The sequence below is a fragment of the Oryx dammah genome, unplaced genomic scaffold (assembly GCF_014754425.2).
Source record: "Oryx dammah isolate SB20612 unplaced genomic scaffold, SCBI_Odam_1.1 HiC_scaffold_1, whole genome shotgun sequence".
In the NCBI taxonomy this organism is placed as follows: Eukaryota; Metazoa; Chordata; class Mammalia; order Artiodactyla; family Bovidae; genus Oryx; species Oryx dammah.
The window spans coordinates 85,685,996-85,707,107 of record NW_024070185.1 but is presented as its reverse complement, the minus strand read 5'-3'; the positions used below and the strand labels follow the sequence as shown (position 1 = coordinate 85,707,107).

Here is a 21,112-nt window from a genome sequence, read left to right as displayed (position 1 = left end):
TCAGTCTTGTAGGTTATCCTGTGGAGTCTGATGCCGTCTATGGGTGATAGTGTCAGAACTGAGTCAAATGGTAGGACATCCACCTGGTATCTGGAGAATCACGGGACATGTGGGGAAACCTCCTCCACACTGTAACTGGGTGAAGAATTATCAGAGACTTATCCTCAGCCTACAGGGTCCAGGACTGTATGGAAAATAGACTTTGATTCCCTGAGTCACAAGAGGTGCCCATTCATGGATCCTTTGAAAGACATGTTAGATTCACGTGAATAAAATTTTAAGAAAAGAAGAAACATCTCATGTAAAACCACCATCTTTATCTACATTATACCCTGAATTAAGCCTGCTTCAAAAAACCATATAATTGAATCCAGAGAAAAATCATAGATTACAAGAATTCAGCTGTCAGTATTTGGAAAAGCCAGACAATTTAGTGTACTATCTGATGCTGGGAGGGATTGGGGGCAGGAGGAGAAGGGGATGACAGAGAATGAGATGGCTGGATGGCATCACTGACTCGATGGACGTGAGTCTGAGTGAACTCCGGGAGATGGTGATGGACAGGGAGGCCTGGCGTGCTGTGATTCATGGGGTCGCAAAAAGTAGGACATGACTGAGCGACTGAACTGAACTGAACTGAACTGAATCCTGTCAAAAATGTCCCATGAACAGTCTGAGTTCAAGGGCACCTGCATTTCTTGAAGTTTATACAGGCTGTCTCAGATCAATTTTTGCCTTGGTTTCCAAAATGCTTTCTCCTTGAGTAAATATGTCTTTATTACAATATTTAAACTTTATTAACTTTAGGCAAATTTCATATTTAAAGTTGGTACTTAAGAGCTTATATTTAAAACTACTAGTAATAAAAAGTAAATGGGTCATTTAAGTAAAAGTAACTGGTTCCAAACAGGAAAAGGAGTATGTCAAGGCTGTATATTGTCACCCTGCTTATTTAACTTATGCAGAGTACATCATGAGAAACGCTAGGCTGGAAGAAGCACAGGCTAGAATCAAGACTGCTGGAAGAAATATCAATAACCTCAGATATGCAGATGACAGCACCCTTATGGCAGAAAGTGAAGAAGAACTAAATAGCCTCTTGATGAAAGTGAAAGAGGATAGTGGAAAATGTTGGCTTAAAGCTCAACATTCAGAAAACTAAGATCATGGCATCCGGTCCCATCACTTCATGGGAAATAGATGGAGAAACAGTGGAAACAGTGGCTGACTTTATTTTTCTGGGCTCCAAAATCACTGCAGATGGTGACTGCAGCCATGAAATTAAAAGACACTTACTCCTTGGAAGAAAAGTTATGACCAACCTAGATAGCATATTCAAAAGCAGAGACATTACTTTGCCGACTAAGGTCCATCTAGTCAAGGTTATGGTTTTTCCTGTGGTCATGTATGGATGTGAAAGTTGGACTGTGAAGAAGGCTGAGCGCCAAAGAATTGATGCTTTTGAACTGTGGTGTTGGAGAAGACTCTTGAGAGTCCCTTGGACTGCAAGGAGATCCAACCAGTCCATCCTAAAGGAGATCAGTCCTGGGTGTTCATTGGAAGGACTGATGTTGAAGCTGAAACTCCAATACTTTGGCCACCTGATGCAAAGAGCTGACTCATTTGAAAAGACCTTGATACTGGGAAAGATTGAGGGCAGGAGAAGGGGATGACAGAGGATAAGATGGTTGGATGGCATCACGGACTCAATGAACATCAGTTTGGGTAGGTCCCAGGAGCTGGTGATGGACAGGGAGGCCTGACATGTTGCAGTTCATGGGGTCGCAAAGAGTCAGACATGACTCAGCGAATGAACTGAAGGATTGTTATTGATATTACAACATAGATAAGGATATCTTTAAGAAATTAACAATTCTCAATGGAGCATACATTCTCTAGGTAAGAGAATGTACTTTTAAAAATTTTTAGAATTTCAACTTAATTAAGAATTCATTTCATGTACCTTCTTAGCTGAACATAAAAAATTGAAAGATTTGTTAATGAGAAATAGCTGCCTGATCATAAAGAAGAGTTAAACATCCCTGACTCACCTTTATCCAAGGAAGTAGAATCCTTTTTGAGTAATCTTGTTTCTTAGTGTTGTGAAGACACTCACCCTGGCAATATTTCTGCAGGTGCTAAAGCCGGTGACTCATCTGCACTCAGGTAATGGAGCTCCCATCCCATATACGGGGTCGGGGTTGGTGGGGGAGGGGAGTTCCTTAGGCACTCATCACAAGACTTGTGATAACAGCAACAATGGAGAAAAGTTGGGACATTTCTTGGAATGGAAAGGATAGAATAAATTATTCTTTAAGAGTTTTGTTACTGAGAGCCAAATAAGCCCACAGCTTAGGCACAGAAATAAGATTCACTGATGTCTGTCTAAATCGATTTCATTTGGGAAAAATATGAAGGCTAGGAATCCAAACAGCCAAATAAAATGCACTTAGTTACACTTTTCAGACTTACAAGAGCCTGACTATGTTTGGGGCATTTTCAGCTTTATGGCTTTTCCATGTGAGTAAGAGAAATAAAAAGACACACCATGTGAATAACAGATAGTACCATTGTCCTGGTCAAAGGATCAGTTACCAAGTTTGATCCTGAGTGACCAATGCAGTATGATAACCTTGCAGGGAAATTAACACCAAAAGATGAAGACAACTAGAGGGCAGAAACAATGCCAGCAAGGAGAAGAAAGTGCTCAATATCAGGAGTGATGGCTTAAGGTGCTACTCTGTGTAGCCTGATGTCCTTCCTTCACTGTCCACTTATTGGAACATGGCTCTTTGTATATGTACTTGGTTAGGTAGATTTCTATTTTTAGTCAAATGAAAGTTTACAAAATTGGCAAGTGGATAAAAAAAAATTCCTTCACACAATCACGAACTAGTTTATTACTCATGCTTTTGGTGTTTTAGCTAAGAATCCATTGCCATCATGAAGACATACCTCTATATTTTCTTCTAGGAGTTTTGTGGCTTTAGTTTTTATATTAAGGCCATTGCTCTATTTTGAGTTAATTTTTGAATATGGTGTGATGGAATCCAACTTCATTCATTTATCTGTGGATATCCAGTATCGTGAAACTATTTGTTATGAATGATCTTGACCCCTTATCAAAATTCAATTAACTACAAATGTAAATTAGGTTTATTTCTGGACTCTCAATTTTATTCCATGGTCTACGTGTCTATTCCTATGCCAGTACCACACAATTGGTCTACTGCACCTTTATAATAAATTTTGAAATCTGTAAGTATGAAGCCTTGAACTTTGTTCTTTCTCAAGATTGTTTTGGCTCTTTGGGGCCCCTTGTGGCTTCACATGAATAGATAAACTGGACTTGATCAAAATTAGAAACTTTTGTGCAACAAATGACAGTGTCACAAAAGTTAAAAGAGAACCTACACCATGGAAGATATCATGTATCTGGTGTACCAGATATCATATATATATTATGTATATATCATGTATCTGGTGTACCAGATATCATATATCATACCAGATATATGTACCAGATATCATATATCTGGTAAGAATCTAATATCCAGAATACAGAGGAAACACAACTGAATAACAAAAAGAAAAAAACAACTAAAAATGGATAAAGAACTTGAATAAACATTCTCTAAATAATATACAAATGGCCAATAAGCACAGGAAAAGATGCTTAACATCACACAGTATCAGGGAAATGAAGATCAAAACCGCAATGAGAAATCACCTCACACCCACCAGCATGGCTACTATCAAAAATCAAAGGAAAAAAACAAAACAGAAAATAACAAGTGTTAAGGAAGATGTGGAGAAGTTAGAACCCTTCTAGTAGGAATGTAAAACAATGCAAAATTCAACAGTTACCATGTAATCCAGCAATCTGCTTCTGCATATATACTCAAAATAATTTAAACATATATTATATTATTCAAATAGTTGAAAAGATATTTGTGTACCCATGTTTCTAGTTCCTAGCAGCATTATTCACAACAACCATAGCAACCTAAATATCCATCAACAGATGAATGGATAAACAAAATAGCACATATACAAATGGAACATTATATAGCCTAAAAGGAAGAAAATTCTGGTACGTCATGTGAAGTGAAATAAGCCAGTCACAGAAGAACAAATATCATAAGACTCCACGTACATAAAACATCCCTAGAACAGTCAAGTTTATTGAGACAGAAAATAGAATGGTGGTCTACCAGGGCTTGGGGGGAGGGAAGAATGGGGAGTAATTGTTAATGGGAATAGAGTTTCAGTTTTGCAAGATGAATAGTTCTCGAGATGGATGGTTATAGAACAATGTACATGTATTAAATGCCACTAAATGCAATTGCAATGGTAAATTTTATGTTACATATATTTTACCATGATAAAAATACATGATTATAAGAAAAAATATTTTTAGCAAAAATAAAACTATGAATTAAAAATTGCACCCATAATACAATTGGCATTGGCACAGCAGATAGCCCTTCTCCTTTGTCATCCATGTTACAAATTAAAAGCAATAAGAATCTCATCTGATCTCACCAGGCCAAAACAAAGTATCTAATTTCTTGCTGCTGCTGCTGCTAAGTCGCATCCGTTGTGGCTGACTCTGTGCAACCCCATAGATGGCAGCCCACCTGGCTCCTCTGTCCCTGGGATTCTCCAGGCAAGAATACTGGAGTGGGTTGCCATTTCCTTCTCCAGCTAATTTCTTGAGACCAAATGAAATGTACAGCTACTTCTAGGCCCTAATTTTATACTGTATCAGCGCTCCTGTTACACATCACTATTAGCCACTGCATTTAAAACTAAGCCCACAGTAGTCACTTGCCACGTGAAATTCAACTAGACTGAACTGGGATGTCCTGCCCTGGATTTTGAACACATATAAAAAAGAGTGTTAAATATCTCATTCATAATTTTGACACTGATTCCAAGTTGAAATGATATTTCATATACATTGGGTAAAATAAACTATATTATTTGAATTAACTTCAATTGGGTCTTTACTTTTTTAGATGTGGTTACGAGAAAATGCATGCGTGCTAAGTCACTTCACTTGTGTCTGACTCTTTTCAACCCAAGTGGACTGTAGCCTACCAAGCTCGTTTGTCCATGGAATTTTCCAGGCAAGAATATTGGAGTGGGTTGCTGTGCCTGTTTCCAGGGGATCTTCCCACTCCAGGGATGGAACCTAAGTCTCTTAAGTCTCTTGCATTGGCAGGTGGTTTTTTTGTTTGTTTGTTTTTGTTTTTTAACCACTAGTGCCACCTGGGAAGCTCTACTAGAAAATACACAATTATAGATTGGCTCAGAGTATTTATCTATTGGGCTGCACCACTTGAACAAATTATACTTTTTAAGCAAAGTTTAACACAGTATACTTAAACCAATATGCTACAAAATTTACACTTGATTTTTTAAATGGTTAGAATCTTTTTAATATTGAAAGGCAAAATGTCACAAGTCATTGGAAAAATACTTATTTTCCAGCTATAATATATAAAATAATACACCAAAACGCTTAATAACAAACTAAAATGCAGTCCTTTCTCAGAGTCCTGTAGGAAGATAATTAGAAGACAGTTACGAAGGTATCAAGAACCAGTATTAGAAGTTTCACAGGGGACATGTTTACTAAACAGAGCAAAGTAGAAACATTTCAAACATACTTCAGCACATCTATTATTTATTAGAATGATTCTCTTTCAATAATAAGATACTTTAGTACATATATTATTCTTTCACAGGGCTTCCCAGGTGGTGCTATGGTAAAGAATCTGCCTGCCAGTGCAGGAAACTCAGGGGATCCAAGTTCGAACCCCGAGTCAGAAAGATTCCTGTGGAGGAGGAAATGGCAACCCACTCTAGGATTCTTGCCTGGAGAATCCTATGGACAGAGGAGTCAGTGGGCTACAGTCCAAGGGGTCACAAAAAGTTGGACGTATGAAGTCACATGCAGCAGTACCATCCTTCTTTCAGTATTTATTATTTTGTGTTCTCTCTCTTCCTCTCCCTCCAATACCACTATCATAAAGGCAGGATCCCTGTGGGATTCACCCAGCAGCGCATAATTTTATTTAACCCAATGCTGGACATATCAGAAACACTTAGCACATGTTGATTACCTGCTGTTGAAATACATTTTTTGTGAGCTGACCAAGGAAAATTGTATGAGAGAAGATCAATGAACTCTTTAAAGAAACAAAATCAAGTTTTGAAAAAATCTACGTAAGAGTAACTGCTCATAGGCTGGCAATGTCAAGAGAAATAAAAAAAATCACATGAGGCTCTATGGTGACATTATAGAGACAGAAGCAGAGGTGAATGAATTTATTGCACTGTTCACCAGTCAGTTCTTGCAGCAAAGAAGCTGAAGCCGAAAAGGAGCTTTTGGGTACTTTATTTCTTAATATATAAGAATAAGACCTTTATAATATTTCATATGAAGATGGTGAGCCACGATGAAATTTTTTTTAACCACAGGATGGTTCACTAGTCATCTTGTAACAAGGCAAATATATGTGTTGCAGAACTAAAAGGCAAATTGAGTGTTTTTCTATTACACAAAAAGCAACTGTTCTATATTCATAACCATTTTCTGGGTGGCAGGCAGCTTTTAGCAATATGACATACAGCAGGTATTTTCCAAAAATAAGCACATTTTCTCCATCCCTGTAATAGAAAGGTGACATTTTAAAACATAAGAGAGGGATCAGTACCTACTTTAGAAAAACAACTGTCCTATGGAGAGGGCATTTTGAAAAGAGATATAACAGTGGAAACATTTTTATACATGATTTTGCCAAATGCAATGCAAATGTGTCCCTTAAAAGCTCTCTTACTTGTACAATCACAAACTTGAAAAGAAATGTTTTTGTCATTTTAAGTCTTCCAAATGAAGGGTTTCCATGGGTATGGGTACATTTGATAAGGGCATGTCAATGCAGTATCTTTCAGTTACATTGAGGATGTACAGTGGACATGAGAGGTGGCCAGAAGCCAGAGAAAGGCTCCCTGGAAAGTTGTTATTGGAGCAAAGATTTGAGAACAATGATGGTGTGAATTCTGAATATCTGGGAGAAGAACTTCCCTGGTTGAGGGAAGGGACAAACACAGATGCTAGCATATGTTCTAGGAAAAAGGATTCTAGAATGGAAGAAGGGGTGGGGAAAAGTAGATGGAGCCAGCAAGGTAACGGGCAGGGAATGTGTGGGTGGGGAGAGGCAGCTGTTACTGTGGTGAGGTCCAGCTGGGGCCACGATGGTGGCAGGGGGAGGTGGGTCAGTGCCATCACTCCGAATTAACTTGCCAGTTAGACAAACTCCCAATGGCTTAGCGTGTAAAAAATCCACCTGTAATTCAGGAGCCGCAGGAGATGTGGTTCGATCCCTAGATCAGAAGATCCCCTGGAAGAAGAAACAGCAACGCACTCTAGTATTCTTGCCTGAAAACTCCCATGGACAGAGAAGCCTGGCAGGCTACAGTCCATGGGGTTACAAAGAGTCAGACACAATGGAGCACACACTGCATGCAAGACAAGCTCACACCTCCACCCTTGTTCCCCGCCGCCCCCACCCCTGCTGTGCTCACCCCCTCAACAGTGTCGCTGGGTTTCACGTCTTTAGATGTCATCCATGTGCCAGTGGCAACAACCTGTATAGGCTAGGCTTCTTTCTTAAGCTGCAGACTCACACTGCAGAATCGTATGTCTCCCTCTCCCACCTGAACACCTCTGCTCTGACGCGTTGGAGACGTCTCAAATATAGTACGTGCAAAATGCAAAAACTCTCTATATCCACCCTAAACTGCCCCCTTTATAATCTGCATCATCTCAAGCAATGCCTACAGTCTCCTTCTGGGTGTCCAGGACAAACCCCTTGGAATCCTCCCGAACCCCTCGTGTTCTCTTGGACCTCTTGCCCATTCCATCAGCAAAGTATGTCGGTGGTATCTTCACATCCAGATTTAACCACAAATCACCTTCCCTAGTGCCCTCACGATCTCCTGGCAATCATCACCTCTTACCTGGATCACTACCACAGCCTCCTAAGCGGTCATTTGCTTCAAGCCTTGAGCCACTCCAACCAGTGCCTCCCCCAGGCACTAGATTACATCACTCCTGTGCTTAAAGCCCACTAGTCCCCCTGTCTCCCTGAGAGTAAAAGGTAAAGGGTTCTGCCCCAACCTGTACTCTCACTCACTGCCATTCTGCCCCCTGCTCACTTCATTCCAGCCATTTTTGTCTCCCCATTGCAACTTGGACACACCTGTCATGTTCCTGCCTCCGGGCTTCTGAACTGGCTGTCCTCCCACCTGGACTACTCTTTCGCCCACCACCTTCTGCAGGCCTGTGTTCACACGTCACCTTCCCAGTGAGAAGTTCCTTGACCCTTCAACTGGATTTACAGTAACAGCCTCAATTTCATCAGTCTTAGGCCTCTTCTTGCTTAATTTTCTTCCACAGCACGTATCCCTTTCTGAATATAATTTGCCTTTATACAACTGTGTTTATTTCCACTATATTATAAGCTCCAAGAGAGGTCTTTTCTGTTTCTTACACTGCTGTCTCTGTAGTGCTTGAACACTGCCTGGCCCATAAAGAGTGCACAATAAGAATCTGTTCAGTATGTAAATGAATCTGCAGTTGATTTCTAAAGAACAGACTGGAAAGGACAGGCCAAGAAATGCGCCTCAGGCAAGAGCAACGTGAGCAGAGACCTTGGCTTCATCTCTACCTGGCCATCACTACCTGTGGCAATTACCCTTGCTTTGGTGGTGGGCTGAGTGGGATCTCAGACATGGCTTTGAGGCTACAGTGACAGAGGACTAGTGTGGACCATACCATTATGTCAATGGCAGGGCATTTCTATCTCTGGAGAGGACTCATCCATGGCCATCTACTACAGCAGTGTATTAACAAAGCCAGGCCAAGACTGTTTGCAGGCCCCCTGGAGAGAGAGAGCCCTCCACATTTGATGCTCCATATCTGGAGCCCTCCAAACACTGTAGGAGGGTGGCATGACCATCAGTTAGTGACATCAATAGCAACGAGTGATGGCTGGTGGATGAAAGGGTTAAGACACAAAGAGATAATAAAGTGTCAAGAAAAAGTCCTAAGGTTTCCAAGTGGTGAAACTGGAGAGATGAGATGAGATCCAAGGCCAGGTTTTAGGGGGAAGTCATGAGTTTGGTTTTCAGCAGATAGAGCACAGCTGGAGGATGTATCCAGAGCAGCTGCAGCATCAGGGATCCAGAATGCAGACGTGGAAGTCATCTGTGCTGTGGTAGGGACTGAAGCCAAGTCTGTGGATAAGATGACTCCTAAGAACAAAGAGAAAATAGTATAGGACCTAGATAGAACCTCAGGAGACTCCAAAATGTACTGTTTGAAAAGGCAGTGGGTAGGCAAAGAATTAGAGAGGGAGTGACCAGACTTTAGAAATAAAAACAACTGCACTGAGGGGCATGTTGTGGAAGCCGAGGAAAGGGAGGACTTCAAAAATGAAGAGAGGGCTTGACTATGTGAACTGGTGGTGAGCTATGAAGTACAGTGAGAAATTGAAAACACCCACTGGTTGAGAAACAATGAACATTATCAGTGACCTTAATGAGAGATGTGCTTAAAGCACCCTGGGTGGAAGCTGGATTGCTGTAGGTTGAGGAGTGAGCATGGAAAAGTGAAGCGTTAGTCGCTCAGTTGTGTCTGACTATTTGTGATCCCATGGGCTTTAGCCCACTAGGCTTCTCTGGCCATGGAATTCTCTAGGCAATAATACTAGAGTGGATTACCATTCCCTTCTCCAGGGGATCTTCCAGATTCAGGGATTGAACCCAGGTCTCCTGCATTGCGGGCAGATTCTTTACCGTCTGAGCCACCAAGGAAACTCAGTGAGCATGAGACACACACATTGATACATGAGATGCAGACATTGATACAGGAAGCTCTGAAGCACTTCCTGAGATTATCATAAATTGGAGGAAAGCTTGTGAATCGAAGGCTGAATGCTACCCAGTTTTGATTAAATACAGAGACATGCTGTTGCTGCTGCTAAGTCGCTTCAGTCGTGTCCGACTCTGTGTGACCCCACAGACGGCAGCCCACCAGGCTCCCCTGTCCCTGGGATTCTCCAGGCAAGAACACTGGAGTGGGTTGCCATTTCCTTCTCCAGTGCATGAAAGTAAAAAGTGAAAGTGAAGTCGCTCAGTCATGTCTGGCTCTGAGCGACCCCCATGGACTGCAGCCTACCAAGCTCCTCCATCCATGGGATTTTCCAGGCAAGAGTACTGGAGTGGGGGTGCCATGAATATGTTTACATGTTAATGGCAAGGAAGCTTAATACACTAGCAAGATAAATGGTAGTTCTGGGAGAGGCTCAAGGAGAAATTGGGCAAGGATGCTGTAGAATGAGGACGCTGTGGTCAGGGAGAGGATGCTCCACTGTTCTCTGGAAGTGGGAAAGCCTCTTGCATTGATGAGATCTCCTGGGGTTGCAGGTGTTGAATTTAAGAGGGGTGGAGGGAAAACATGAAGTCACTTGGATGACATTTGAGCATAAGGTGAGGGAGAAGACTAAACCAGAGGGAATGCTCTTGGTGAGAGTAGAATATTCAGGAAGTCTGAAGTTGATGGACTGACAAAAGGCAAGGGCATCCAGTCAGGAGCTGAGAACCATTAATCAATGAATACATGCTTGTGTCTGTTCTCCGGCCACTAGGCAGGCCAGCAAAATTTGCTGTAAAAGGCTACAGATACTGATGTGTCTAGAATCCAGTGACAACATCAGACAACATGTAGTACTACCTGCCCTCAGCAGGCTTCCAGTCAAGGCCAGGACCACTGGAATCATTACCAAGATAAATATCTCAAAACCAGAATAACAAAATATCAAGCAAGGTCTATTCTTGCAAAACTGTGACTTCAGTTACTGAATCAGGACTGTCTGTGGAGAAATGAGCTCAGTCGAAGACCAGAAGAAAAGAGTGCTCTGGAAAAAGGAAACATGGATTTAACCAGATACAAAATAGGGAGTCCTGTAGGTCCAGCTTAAAAACAAAGCTGTAAAGGAAACAAAATCAATATCTTAGGATGAACTGGAGAGTGTGCATACTAGGTAAATTAGGAGAAGCTAAAACTGAAGGCCAGAATTCTATCCAGAAGCAAAGCGTAACCATGAGACAATGGGCTTCATCCCAGGCTTTGTAAGAGAATAAACCTGAGATAGTGAGAGAGAAGAATCATTAAGATGCTGATAAGAGCAACCACCAACACAATCCAGGAGTCCTGACAATCTAGCCAGTGTTGAGAGGTCTGATCTTTGAAATGTCTCTGATTTAGTTATCAGCAGCCACATTTTACAGAGAAGAGAGCTGAGACCTTAGGTGGTTAAGGTAACAGTGCACTGATGCGAAGCTGGTAAATAGCAGAACCTGCATTTCAACTCAAGTTTAGCAAACCCTTTAAAGAGTTCTGGCCAATTCAAATTAGAAACAAGTGAACAAGGAGCTCCGCATTTTGAAATGTTGGAGGAAGTTTTTCTACACTAACATCTAGTTATTGTCAAGCAATTTTCAGAACATCTCATATTTATTTAAAAATAATAATAATGGTGTCATTTAATCACTAAGTCATCTGACTCTTTGGCAACCCCATGGACTGTAGCCCATCAGGCTCCTCCTTCCATGGGATTTCCCAGGCAAGAATACTGGAGTGGGTTGCCATTTCCTTCTCCAGGGGATCTTTCTGACCCAGGAAGGGATCGAACTCATGTCTCCTGCTTGGCAGCAGATTCTTAACCACTGAACCACCTGGAAGCCCAAAAACGATGTTGCTGCTGCTAAGTCACGTTAGTCATGTCCGACTATGTATGACCCCATAGACGGCAGCCCACCAGGCTCCCCTGTCCCTGGGATTCTCCAGGCAAGAACACTAGAGTGGGTTGCCACTTCCTTCTCCAATGCATGTAAGCGAAAAGTGAAAGTGAAGTCGGTCAGTCGTGTCCTACTCTTCGTGACCCCATGGACTAAACTACCAGGTTCCTCCATCCATGGGATTTCCCAGGCAAGAGTACTGGAGTGGGGTGCCATTGCCTTCTCCAACAATGATGTTAGGCAATGAATAATGGATGACTGTGTATGTTTTCTGATTCACCAATAAAGTTAGAGATGCATTATCAAAAGTTGAACACTGAGCAACCTTGTGCTGTGCTTAGTTGCTCAGTCATATCCTACTCTTTGTGACCCCAAGGACTATAGCCCATCAGGCTCCTTTGTCCACAGGGATTCTCCAGGAAAGAATACTGGAACAGGTTGCCATGCCCTCCTCTGAGCAATGATACCAGTGGTTAATATAACATCTGCTTGTATAACATGTGTTATACTTACATCATACATATTTGAATCAATATTTTAACTTAGCCCTAATGCCAGGGACAAAAGTATCCTGATACAGCTGACCAATGAAGGGCCAGGACACAGGAGACTGGAGTCAGAGTAAGAGTAAGTAACTCTGATATTCCTGGTCTTCACAGGTCTTAAGGGAAGGCAATGGGATGATACAAAATGTTTAGGACTCACATGCCTTTCAATGCTGCATTAAAATAAAGATTTACAGTTTCTAATTAGCACCAGTCCTAAAATTAAGTTTTCAGTCACCTTGGCTGTCTCAGGGTTGTAGAGCAAGATCCCTGTGCCCAAAACATGGCTTGTATTTCTGTAACAGAAGTAGAACAGCTTCTGTGCAACCTCGAATTGTCCTAAAAGATAGAACTGGGTAATTGCATTGTCATCCACAAATTGGTACTTGCCATGGGTGCTTGCCATCTACCTCTACAGGTTTAAGCCATATGCTGCTGCAGCTGCTGACCTCCAACACTCCTGAAGGAGTTCAGGGCAGAGAGAAGAAATGTGGCACTCTCTGCTTTGGGAAAACTGACAAGACAAGTCTTCAGATAGTTAGATATTCTCAGGAGCTGATTTTATGAGCCTAATGCTTATATCTCCTCATATCTAGGAAAGCAGTAACATCCTTCATGGTGATGACTGTTTCTCATGATTAGCAGAAGTTTCATGAGACCAGCAGAAACTTTCTAAAAAATCATGTGCTTGATTGCATGTATTCTCCCTTCAGCAAAATTACATATATACTGTCCTTTCCCCCCACTGCCTCTTAGGAACAGTTTAGACTCTGGCTACATAGAGCTACATACCAGCTACATAGAACTCACTAAATGGCCTATCATTTATCACTAATTTCTCACTGATTGCTTTCTTTTTTCCTCAACAAACTCTCATCACATTTTAGAGTTGACTAACCTTCTATAAATAAAAATACTGGATCAAACTGTATGTGCATATTAAATTTGGTAGAGATTGCCAGTTGCTCTCCAAAATTACCACCAAACTGCCCTAGTAATGTGTGACGGTGCTAGTTCCATGGCCTGGCATAGCCCAGTGTGGGTGTATTATCAAAGTTGTAGCTCCTCCCCATGTAACAAGAAGTCTATTACTCATGATTGATTTAATTATATTTGATTTGTGTGAGACTGAGGATTTATTCATACGTTTCAAGTAATTGGTATCTTTGAGGCCTGCATGTTCCTGCGCTCTGCTCAGATTTCTATTTGTTAGCAAGGATGGTATTTACCCTACTTCAAGGTGGTCACTCTCAAGCTCGTCTCAGCAGACCAGAGCTATCCTGCTCATCTGGGACCATGTTCCACCTGCTCTGGCCCCACTGAATCACAGTCTCTGGGGATCCACAGGTGTAACTATCTCATCAGGTGATTTGGGTGCTTAACATTTGAGACCTACCATACTAAGATAATTCGACCTCTTTTGAAATATTTTCCAAAATTTTATTCCCAGCTGCCATTCATCCTTTGCTACTGTTTCTTCTTCCTAGACAGAAATTTTAAATTTCTGTGAAGCCCAATTTAAGAAACTTTTCCTTTTTAGGATCCCAGTTTGGCATCATCCTTAGAAAATTCTTCCCTGCTCTGAGATCATTAAACATTCTGTCTATCCACATTTTCATTATTTATGTTTAAATATTGGCTCCAACAACATGGAGCACCTTGAAACGGATGGTTTATTTAGAGGAATTTAAGCTATCATTTAAAAAAAAAGGGAAGAACAAAGAGGAGGTACATAGAGTGCCATTTGTAAATCCACCTGGTATGATAGAAAATATATAAACACATGGTTATCATGATATCCTGGAAATTTTAGATTCCTTTAAAAATGTAGGTCACCTAGTCATTTCTATCATTCAACATTCCCAGCCTCATTTTACTTGCATGTAGCTTGTCCAGACTTTACATAGATATACACTTACATAAACCTTAAAAAAAAAAGTAAGGTCAGATGTACATTTTGTGGTGCCCTCTTGACCACCATCCTGCAGTCAGGAACCCACAAAGTCTAAAGGGGCCTCCAAAGAGAAGCACAATCTTTAAGTGTCAGAGACTATTCCACAAAGGCCTTTCTTAAAATCTCAGGGGACTATTTCAAGAATGCAATGAGATAATCCACTGCTCTTATAGGTGTGTGTGTAATGATGGGGTGGCAGCTGGGTATGGGGTTTGGGGAGATGCGTTCAAGTTCATACCAAAAGGAAAATGCCTTTGAGCTGGATTTTTAAAGTGACAGAGACCTGAGAGAACTGGCTTTGCTCTGGATGCAAAGACCTGAGTACTACTGATCATTTTTCCTCTTTGCTCAGCATCACTCAAAGTTAAAGTCCAAACTCAAAAATCATAGAGGTGCTCCAATAAAACAATCTGCATGTAAAGAGGACATAGGAAGGAAAGTTTACCCCTGCAAAGGCTTCTCTGTCTAAATACTGATAAGTAGCTAGATCTTTCTGGAGCCCAGCTTCAGAAACTGAGTGGGTAGGAGCAAGGGGAGAGAAAGAGACAGAGAAATTCATTACTATAGCAAGGCCTAATACAAAGTTCCTCTGTTCTCTTACTTCTTTAGAAAAAATTAACTTTCCAGACATTCATTAGCTTTAGAAAAATAGCATATAGACTCCTTTCATACAAAACATAGTTCTCTTTAAATGTCCTACAATCCTTTCCAAGGCAGAGAGTCATATGATAGAAATTGTACCCGTGCCCACCAGCACTCATTGATCACAGAAGCTATCCAGAGACCCGGGTAAGAAACTGACATCTTTTCATAAGGACACTTATATCGATGTGTCAAGAAGTCTCTGTGCTATGCTGTGCTTAGTCGCTCAGTCGTGTCCGACTCTTTGTGACCCCATGGACTGTAGCCCACCAGGCTCCTCTGTCCATAGGATTCTCTAAGCAGAAACACTGGAGTGGGTTGCCATGCCCTCCTCCAGGAGATCTTCCAAACCCAGGGATCGAACTCCAGTCTCCCACACTACAGGCAGATTCTTTACCATCTGAGCCACCAGGGAAGCCCAAGAGTACTGGAATGGGTGGCCTATCACTTCTCCAGGGGAACTTCCTGACCAGGAATCAAACCTGGGTCTCCTATATTACAGGAGGATTCTTTACCAGCTGAACTACCATGAAGTCACTACTAAAACAAATATTATATATTAATGCATATATGTGAAGTCTAGAAAAATGGAAGATGATTTGCAAAACAGAAATAGAGACATAGACACAGAGAACAAAGGTACAACACAAGGAGAGAAATGGAGAGGGGATAAATTGGGAGACTGGGATTGTCATGTATATACACTGTTGATACTATGTATAAAATAGATACCTAATGAGAACCTACTATATATAATAGTTCAGGAAACTCTATTTAGTGCTCTGTGGTAACCTAAATGGGGAGGAAGTCCAAAAAAGAGGGGATATATGTGTACGTATAGCTGATTTGTTTTGCTGTGCAGTAGGAACTAACAACATTTTAAAGCAACTCTACTCCAATAAAAATTAATTAAAAATTTTCAACACCCCTACCCCAAAATAGAAGTCACTGCTCATGGATCAGTCAATCATAAAGTATTACAATTAACCAAACTTTATTTAATGGTGTTGAAACAAAGAGAGAACAACATTGAAGATATGTGAAGGATAATATAAAAAGACCTAAATGCTGGCTCACTATTTATTGATTTTCCAGTAGGCTTGCTGCTACTCATCCAGTAATTTAAATATGAAAATGGAATGACCTCCAATGAGGCATGGGACCTCACATGCTGACATCTGTCATCAGGAACTGGACCAAAGCAAACTCATGTAAAATGGCAATGTCCACCATAAGGTCTGCTTCCTTTGTTTCTGCTACAGTAGATCTCTAAGCTGCATGTGGGCTGAATTCACATCTACTGGTTATTTTTCATAAAATCAAGGGAAGTATTTGACCCAATCCTCTTGTTTTACTGATAAAGTAGTAAAAATAGGTTCAAGACTTCACAACTAGTTAATGGCAAGGAAGGGTAGGACACAGGTCTTATAGCAATTTAAGATCATTTGTATATTTATTTTTGATAGGGTTTAACCAGTTTAATTTAATAGCTCCTAATATTTCAGTTTTTAAATTGCTTTGCCAAAAGGTTAACATTCTATATTTGTGCTGGTTAATACAACAGTCACTAGCCATGCAGGCTATCGACATCTGGAAACATGGCTAATCTGAATCAAAGTACTCTGTAAGTATAAGACTTAGCCAAAAAAAAAAAAAGTAAAATATCTCATTAGTATTTTGTATTGACTACATCTTTAAATGGTCATTTTTTTAATATACTGAGTTAAAGAATATATATTATTAAAATTAATTTCACCTGTTTTTTACTTTTCTATCATGACTACTAGGACATATTAAACTATGCATGTGGCTCACACACTTTATTTCTATTGGACGGTACTAATTTATGGGAAGACACTTAACTGCACTAAGGAGAGAACTACAAGCAATCTTCCTTTCCTGAATTTGCCCATGACAAAAGCAAAGGAAGAGAGAATGAGACGGCATTTGTTCCAAATACTTAAAAAAATACTTACCTGGTCAACAAACCCAGACTTGCAAGCCACATAATAAAAATAAAAACTAAAACATAATTTGAAATAATTTTATGTTAAATGTGCATGCATGCATCAATTTAATGTGTAAAAGAATATTAGCAATCATGACAACATGAAAATCATCACCTCCCCTTTTAAGAGCAGCTATTTTCCTAGAAAAATCATACCCAAAACCAATTAGTGTCCTAGAAATCAGTTCTGCCTTTAAAGAGACATCTGTCCATTATAAACATCCATACCAAGTAGATAAATAGATGGCTGATAGCTGGATGATAATTAGATAATGGGCAGACCAACAAAACAGACAAACTCAATTCGCCATATAAGTGGGAATGGGGCATCATGGTCATCTGAATTGAAAGTTACAGGTCAGCACTGAGTCCATTTTAACTTAAAACAGCTGGCAGCCAACCTCCTCATCCAGATAGCCAAACACCACTCTTTGTAACAAAGAAATTCTCCTGTGCAAAAACTGATTGCCTTTATCTTGGGGGAAAATAATGATTTTGTCTAAATTAATAGGTTAATTTGCAATATACTAGTATATATCCAGTATGGCCACAAAATTAGAAAAGTGAACATATGATTTTATTATCACAGCTATACTCTTTTTGATAAGAGAACCTTGTTAGTTTTCAAAGGTTTTAATTTTTCACTAAGATACATAGATATCAGCGTAGAGACAGTATTTACTTCTGAAATAATATATTTCTAATAAAGTCAGGTGTGGTTCCTAGGAGATGTACAGCGTGAAATGAATAAAGTCTTCTCTGTTCTTCCCAGGGTGAGATGGCACTGTTGATTGCTGACAATGCTACTTGCTAGCCACAAGCTGAAAAGGGACTTCCACAACTTGGAATTCAATTTGAGTGTTTTCTGAGTCTCTTCTTTGGAAAAACTCTACTAAAGCTGTAACAAGAGAGGATTCTGGAGATTTCTGCAATAGCTGTGCATACATATTTGCCATCTGCAGAGATAACTGAGCAGCAGTTCTGTGCGATGGTGGAGACAACAATCACCTCTCTCCACCCGCCTTCTTGAGTTCACTGGGCACTGGAGTCCCTAATACCAAATTAGATGCCATGTGTTAAACGGGATGAAAATGCTTCCCTGCTTTGTGTCTTGTTTCTATAAAATGAACTATGGATTTTCTATCATCTCAGCCCATAGGATCTCCTGCATTTCCAAAGATAGAATTGTTGACAATTTGCAATTTCAGGCAATGACCAAAAAAAAAAAAAAAATAGTATTATTCCCTCACAAATTTGTTAAATTTATTCTAATTTTATCCCCCCCTTTTCTCTCCCTCCCACTCCACCTCCTCGAATCCAAATGTCACTGGGAAAGAAACACATTTGGACTGATCTGGAATGTAAATGCTCCAACCTTTTACTGTTATCTAGAAAATCTTCCTTAAAAAGAAATTTTTCCTCAAGCTTTTAGTTCAAAACAGAAAAGGTCCCCTATGCTAGGACCAGCTTGTCACATGGAAGGGGGTTATTCAAAAAGTAATGTGAGCAAATATGTAGAATAAGTTCCTAAGGAAGGCAAGTTGTGTCTCTGCACAGTGGGAAGAAACTGAATTCCGCCACAGCCATGTAGATAACCATTCAGTGGATATAACATGATTCACAGAGCTTCTAGTTTAAAAGTCTCCCAAACCGCCATAGAACGCGAACTGGAGTTTTACAGGGGAAACCCAGCATTTTTCAGTTCAGAAGACTCCAGCAGGTTCCCACCAGGCGAAAAGCCGACAATGCTTTGCAGGCGAGCCTGGGAGCTGTCAGCGGCCATTGTCATCTTACGGGAACCACAATCTTACAACTAAAGATGGGCTGCGGCGCCTTTCCCATCTTCTCTTCTTACAACAACAAAACAGAAGAAACACATGTAGACATCACGAAATGCATTATTTAAAAGGAGAATTAAAACACTTAGCCAAGTCTCAGCCAAGCCCGCAAAGAGCTCCGGTCTAGTACGAAAACACGCTGAAACACAACAGCAGCCTCTAACGTGCTCTCACTTTGGACCAGATCTTTTCAAGACTCCCGTAAAACCACTAAATCAACTTCTACATAATAGAAACACCTGCACCGTATAATTTTCTAAAACACAAACTCCTGCTTCGGAATTCCAAATAATGTGTAAGACACAGATGTTTTCAAAAGGATATGTTTATAAAAATATCAAGATGCTCACTCTCTCTGACAAGGATACAGAAATGCAGTTTTTTTACTCCAATCTTTATATTGCTGACTCGCCCTCCCAGATAGCATTAAGCCCTTTTAGGGGACCAGCAGACAAGAATGCCAAAGCCGTCAATGTTCCAGTGCAGAAGTAGCGAGGCCACAGCGAAGGAAGAGAAATCCGGTTACCTGAGGATGAACACAACTCTTCTCAGAGCTGCTTCTGAGCTCGCCTCGAATAGGACCGGGCAGCGCAGGCTGTGCGGATACGGGCTCCTCCCGCAGGTAGGCGGGGCGCGAGCTCCCTTGCGCCGCCGTGACGATGCTGTCAGCTATTTGCCCGCCCGTGCGCCCCGCGCCCCCGCGCACCTGCGGCCGGGCGCGTGTGCCCCGCGCCCCCAGCGCACCTGCGCCGCCCAGCCCGGGCGGGCCCGGAGCTGTCACTGCCACCCCACCATCCTCCAGCCTCCCCCACCTCCTCCCCTCTTCAATCTCGGACTTCTCAGCTGTGCCAACTGCTGCAGCGGTGGATGCTCCTGCTTAAATGGCGCCTGCTCGCCTCCAGAGAGCGTTTAGGTGCCACCTACTGCATGCTCCTGGAATAGATAGATGGTCAGGACTGGAATTCTCAGCGAATTCAATGAATTAAAATAATTTCATTGAAAGTGCACCAGATTCTTTTGTTTCAGATTGTTCACATTACAGACTATAGTTACTACTAGGCGCCTAAGGCTTTCATTCAGTGTCCAGATTCTAAGTTAAAAACCTCATTTGTAAAGCAGATAAAACCGGGCCATGGACAGGCAACTACACATTGCAGATTAATACATTCTAATTTAACAGGCTCCTCTAGCAAAACCACCATGGGCAATCCGGGGCTAAAACTGTCTTTACACCAAGTAGTTTCACATTAGTATTTCAGGGAAATAACTAAGTATATTTTCTGACGTTGATAAACCGTGTTGTCAAAGAAGCATTGATCAAAAACAGGTGAATCAGCAAGAATTAGGTTTATGGCTAGCAATTCTGTGCTGAAACTTTTAAAGAAATGCTCTCCTATAACATGATCCATATTAAATGTAAACTACACTTAAGGAAGATTTCTTCTCCCTATTATAATCCGTTCTTTTTTAATACCAAAATTTTCTAAAAGAATTGGACATTTTCTTATTCTTTCAACTTGATTTAGCTTAAAGAATCCCATTATCAGTTCTAAGATTGTTCAGAATTTACATTTTCAGTTAGCATTACCCTATGATGCTTATTTCCAAAATAAATTTCTACCTTGCTACTCACAGAAAATATGTGGGTTTTTTAAATCTTACTTTAGTATGATAAATATAATCAGGAAATTTTTTTTTAGCTTGCCAGTCCACCCTAATTCTGACCTTGAAGCTATGGCTACTGGAATATGAATAAAATACCACTTCTGTCATGTAAGGCCACTATCAGCAAATCAACTCCTATTTTAAAGATATAAGGATATAACTCTCTTCCCAGTTTCCTATTCATTACAAAGGAGTGGATAGCTATTAGGAAAGCCATCCTAAACCTGGAGGAGGGCTCAGAGACCCAGAGACCCTGTGTGTCTGCCTCCATTTCTGGAATCTGCAAGAACCATCAAATCAAGGTGTTTTCCATGACAATCCTGAAATGTAGATTATCAATTAAATGAAAAAAAAAGGAAGTTGAGGGCTGAATAGAGAAGGGTGAAAGATATAAAGAGGTAAAAATATTGAAGGCAAAAAGCCAATTCTGGCACCAAACTAGTAGGGAGAAAGAATCTCGAGGTGGTGAAGGAAGTCAGTTTGATTCTGCAAACTCCACACTGCAGTGGAATCCTGCATTTTGCCACATATAATCATTATTTATTTTGAGAATGTGAAGCAAGGGTCCCAGAGGGCCCATTTAAAC

At 40.8% G+C, this 21,112-nt stretch overlaps 1 protein-coding gene across 1 annotated transcript in view; it reads right to left on the bottom strand.

Annotated features, from left to right (window-relative positions):
- DIRAS2 (DIRAS family GTPase 2) overlaps nt 1-19,492 on the bottom strand; it is a 33,605-nt gene extending 14,113 nt beyond the window's left edge. The window contains exon 1 of the mRNA XM_040246024.1: nt 19,388-19,492. The gene's annotated coding sequence lies outside the window, so the exon portion shown is untranslated. The remainder of the gene's footprint in view (nt 1-19,387) is intronic.
- Between the last annotated feature and the right edge of the window lie 1,620 nt (nt 19,493-21,112).